General features: G+C 37.7%; 1 long non-coding RNA gene across 1 annotated transcript in view; it reads left to right on the top strand.

Moving 5' to 3' along the window:
- The first annotated feature begins 87 nt into the window (after window positions 1-87).
- The window catches only part of LOC109455530 (uncharacterized), a 103,693-nt gene continuing 98,373 nt past the window's right edge, over window positions 88-5,407 (top strand). The window contains exon 1 of the long non-coding RNA XR_012494522.1: window positions 88-2,149. This is a non-coding gene — a long non-coding RNA (uncharacterized LOC109455530). The remainder of the gene's footprint in view (window positions 2,150-5,407) is intronic.

The raw sequence follows: 5,407 nt of genomic DNA, 5'->3' as shown, positions 1-5,407 counted from the left end.
TTGGGGGCTGTTTGAGCAGTGGGGAGGGTGGCGTGGGCGGGGGCAGGGCAGGGCGTGTGCAGGGTGGGAGCTGCCTGAGGAACTGTCCGTAGTACAATTCACCCTCACCTTGGATCCACCAGGCTGTTGCCGTCCTCAGTCTACAAATCGCACAAGTCGGGGCACAAGACAGAGAGGCCAGGTCACGTCTCTGCAGTTACACAGCTCATGAGTGCCTGCTGGGGTGGAACCTGGTCTGTCTGTCTGTCTAGCACCACAGCTCGGGCGCTGCTGCAGAGGGAATAAAGGTTTGGGTGAGGGGTGCAGAGACCGAACGGGGAGGGGGTTTACCTGGCTGACTCTGGCATTAAAATAGTAGCTAGTTCTTCTGTGACTGCTGTACTGATGGGGACACAGGCACAGAGAGGTTAGTTAGCTTTCCTGATATGGCCCAGCTAGCCAGGATTGCAGGCTGGACTTGGGGGCAGGCAGTGTGGTGTGAGCATCTGGGACCTAACCATTGTACAGTACCACCTCACGTGAGCCTGTGAGTGCAGGTAAAGATGGCACGTAGAGTCCAAGGTCTGGGTTCGAGTCCTTTTATGACTCCATGGTGGGTGTGCTCTTAACTCAATCATATGGATTTAATTCTCCCCCTGGACAGAGGCCCTGAAGAAAGGTCTAGCAAGCTTCTAGCCCATGAAAATATTTTTCAAGAATATATATATGTGATCAAGTTTTTTATATATTTATATATAAAAAGGGAAGGAGAGGGTGCACAGGAGATTTCAGAGTGATTATTTAAGGTAGAGCGCAGCAAGGGGGGAGGGGGAGAAAAGGAGGTAGGGGTCATGCGTGGTTTTAGCAAGTCATGAAATAAGAGAGGCACACCAGGAAAGATGACGAGTGGGTCGTGGACCAAGGATTGTGATTAATTCTCCACAAACGAGGGACATAATGAAAGAGATTGGAGTGGTTTGTGGTGGTTAATTTTATTATTAAAAATAAATAAATAATGTAATACAGGCCTTGAATAGAGCAATTGTGAGAATGTGTTCTGGACAAAAGATTCTGATTAATCCAGGTCTGCTGACCTGACATTAACAAACAAAAAAGGTCTAGGCTATTTTCTTCCTTTTAATGGGGCTTTGTATTCCTTAGAATGGGCACACTGGGGTTTCTCCGCCAGAGAAAATCTTGGCGGCAGGGAAGGAAACTAGACAGGTCTAAGCAGGGCTTTAATGGGTGTTCACTGAATAGTCACAAATGAGTGCATACATAAATAAAGTGAACGAGGGCCAAGCAGGTACCAAAGATGAGAATGTTTTTAAACAAGGATTATGAGTCATCGCGGTCACCCCCTTCTCCAAACCCAACAAGTTCCAGGCTGTCGGGACTGTGGGGAGGAAGCATATCACCAGGTATAGAGAACAGTCTTTGGACTTGGGTTGAAGGGTGGCATCAGGTGTATTTACCGTAGACTTAAAAATGAATTCCCTGAGTAATAAAATAAATGACAAAATGAAAGAGGGCCAAGAATGGACCAAAGATGTTTCATGACCTATGGATTGAGATTAATCCACTTAATGTGCAATTGTGCACTATTTAAAACAAAACAAACCTCTTACCTCTGTGGATAAGAAGCATTGGTATATAAATACTAATATAAGTACTAATCGATATTTTTGTTCCGGGTTATTGCTGAGCTTGTGTGTTTACTGTATTTAAAACAATAAGTAAAAGCAATAAAAAAGACAAATAAGAAACAATAATGAGATTATATCTGGAATCAAAGATTATTATTACTTCAACTCTGCATGTCTGAGTCTATTTAGAATAATATCTGGGCTGGTTCTTTGTGAATAAGATGCATAGAGACAGAGGCTTATAATTGCTGTGATTCTTTGATTAGGTGGTGAATTTGTGCATGTTCATTGTAGTAATAAAATTATTCGACGAAAAAATAAACACAGCGAGAGCCAGTGGTGAGACTGTGTCATGAAACAAATATTATGATTAATCCTGTGCCGCTCACCTGACGGCCATTAAAAAATACCCAGGTTGTTTAAGTGTCTGCCTTGTGTTCCACAGAATGGAGACCCCAGAGTGGGTCTAATGATGAAGATCTTGGCTGTGACCTCTGTGGGAAGTGAGCTGTGGACCAACCAATGTGAGTGATGGCTAGTGTTGTTTAATGGGTGGGTGGCTGGTTGAGAGGTGTGTATGTGTTGTTAAACATAAATGGGCACAAATAAAATCAAAGATGGCCAAGCATACAGACTTGTGTCTCTATGCTGACAAGATGGTGTCATGAACCAAGGATGGTGAATTTCATGTGGCATAACTGTCACCCATTAAAAAATAATATAACTGGGCTGTTCTTTGTATAGGAAATGAATAAATAAAAAGAAACAATTATATACATGTATAATTATATTGTATATATGTGTATATGTTTAACTATGTTATTACAAATATGTAAAATATCTGTTTATATAAATATAATTGTTACTTTTTCTTATTCTTGGGTTGAGTGGTTTATTGATTTATTTAAAATAAGTGGATATATGCATGCATAAATCAAAGGGTCAAACATGGACTACTGAAGACAATGTATCATGACCCAAGATTAATGATTACACAATTCTGGAAATTTGAGGGACATGAAAACAAACATATTTATGCTGTTTCATTTATTTTGATAGCATTATACTGTTAATTCATACACTTTCCTCATGATGAAGTTTAGGCTGTTAACTTAGTGGGAGAGATGCACGTGGAGATATAAAGTACTGATAGTTTTCTGTTTGTTGGGTAAGATCCATAGATATTCTTATGGTTTTTTTTAAAGCGATAAATAAAATTAAAAAGGGCCAAGCGTAGACCAATGAGGACAATGTTTCATAAACTAAGGCGATTAAATCAGTTCTACATAAGTGAGAGCCATTAAAAATGATCCAGGATATTCATTTTTTTAAATAGTTGTTTTCCTTTGCACAAAATGGCCACACCATAGTTTATTTAATTATGCAATATTAATGAGGGGTTTGATTCTTTCTGGGTGGATAAGGTATGTAAAGAAAATGTAGGTAATAGTCAATTTTCTTAAATCTTTGGCTGGTAAATTGTTCGAGGTAAATGAATGAATTAACAAATTAACGAATAAAACAAGAGAGAACAAGTATGGGGCAATGATGATAGTATCTTATTATCTTATTACCCCACAATTAAGATGATTCTAGTTCCGTACATCCAAGTTCCGTTTAAAAATTACGTCAGTTAAGAAGTAAACAGTGGATATTCTTGTTTTTGCATATTTATGTATTAGATGTTGATTTTATCACTGACAATAAGTAAATAATTCCATGAATATATAAAGTACAAGAAAGGTCTAAACAGAATGGTGATAAGAATGGCCCACGGATTCAAGGATCAGAGTTAGTTCAGTTTTGTGCCGTTGACTTCCAAAAATAATGTAGCCTGTTTCATTCCTTTCACCAGCTGTTTTGTATGTTGTTGTGTATATGTGCATAGTTTATTTAGACATTTCTCCTTGGATAAAGATCTAGGCTATTAGAGCAAGGTGCTCAAAGGGACATGAAAGACAATGTTAAAGTTCTATTTATCGAGCAAGAAATTGGATTTATGGTTGCTCATTAAAACTTCTTTAGAAAATCAACCAAAAGAGAATCAGTGTGGATAAATGATCAAGAATTATGATTAATCTAATTCGGCTTAATTAGAAAAAGTGCTACACTGTTATCTAGTGGTAAAGAGAACTGTAGCTCTGTCCAGTAGAACTTTCTGCAATGATAGACATATTCTACAATTTATTCTGTCCAATATGGTAGCCACATGTGACTCTTGAGCACTTGAAATGTGGCTAGTATGCATGAGGAACTGAATATTTAATTTTAATTAATTTTGATTAAATTTAATCAGTCATGTGGCTAATGGCTACTCTATCAGTCAGTTGCTTTGGGTGGTTGGTTAATGGGAGTTTCTTGAATATTAAATATGAATAATGAAATACATAAATTAATAAAAGAAGGTTAGTTATGGGTCAGAGTTGAGAGTGTACCATAAAAAAAAAAAGATTATAATGAATCCAATTCTGCACAACTGAGATTCACTGGCAAAAAAAGGTCTTTGGTTCATGAAAAATAGACATAGTCTTATTTATTTATTTTATCAACTATTTAGTATTATGCTGAATGTGTGCCCCATAGTTTTTGTGAACATTTCTCTGATGAAGGTCTATGTATCTTGGTGGGAAAAGATAAAAAACTTACTGTCAAAGTTGTAGTTGGTGGGTTGAACAGTGGTTTTGTGGATATTTATTATATTATTTATTTACTTCAAAAAATGAATAATAAATAATAGAGAGTCCATGTATGGAGCAAGGATGATAATGTGTCATGGACCAAAGTTTGTGATGACTACAAGTCACCACAACTGTCGTCCATAAATAAAAAGTCTCTTTTACTTTTGTTGGTGAAACATAGACAGATGAAACTAATTGTCAATATACATAAGTGGACTAAGCATGGACCAATGATGAAAGTGTATCCTGAACCAACTATTTATATTAATACGTTTTTGCGCAACTGACGCCTATTATATAAGTCCTTGTTTCTCCATTTATGGGTAAGAATTACAAAAAACTGTCCAAACAATCCAAGATCTAGCTATCTCCATCTATCTATCTATCTATCTATCTATCTATCTATCTATCTATCTATCTATCTACCTACCTACCTACCTACCTACCTACCTACCTACCTACCTACCTACCTATCATGTATCCATAACTTATATCCATAAATGTAACATGTACATATATTATTTATATGAACATAAATTATAGTTTTTCTTGGATTTGATGGTACATTCATGGTGATTTCATTGACTATATTATAAAAAAATCAATACATGAATAAATTCCTAAAAGTAAGGAAATGTGTGAGTCATTACTTGGATGATGCTGCATAACAAGTAACCAACAACTTCAGCAGCTCATAAATAGTCATAACAACAGCAACAATACGTATTTCTCACATATGTGTCTGTGTGTCTCTTGCAGTCGTTGTGCTCCAGGCCGAGGGGTGGGTTCCCTGCTGCCCCACTTGCCTTCCTATTCAAGGTCCATAGATAAAGGAGCTGTAGTGTCTGGGACATGCTCCTTTTATAGTGAAGGCTTGAAGCTCCAGAGGCCTAGCAAAACCTCCCAAGCCCATTGAAAACCTCTGCTTGGACATGGTTTAAGTCATATCCACTCATACTCCATTGGGCGGTGCAAGTCATATGGCCAAGTACAACATCAGTGGTGGAGGGAAGGCTAGTCTTCCCATGGAGGATAGGGAAGGCAATGGGGATATTTGCTGAAAAATGACATACCTGCCACATTTCTCCCAATTGGTGAGAAATA

Source organism: Rhinolophus sinicus, linkage group LG03 (assembly GCF_036562045.2).
Source record: "Rhinolophus sinicus isolate RSC01 linkage group LG03, ASM3656204v1, whole genome shotgun sequence".
Classification (NCBI taxonomy): Eukaryota; Metazoa; Chordata; class Mammalia; order Chiroptera; family Rhinolophidae; genus Rhinolophus; species Rhinolophus sinicus.
This window is presented reverse-complemented; position numbering and strand designations above follow the sequence as displayed.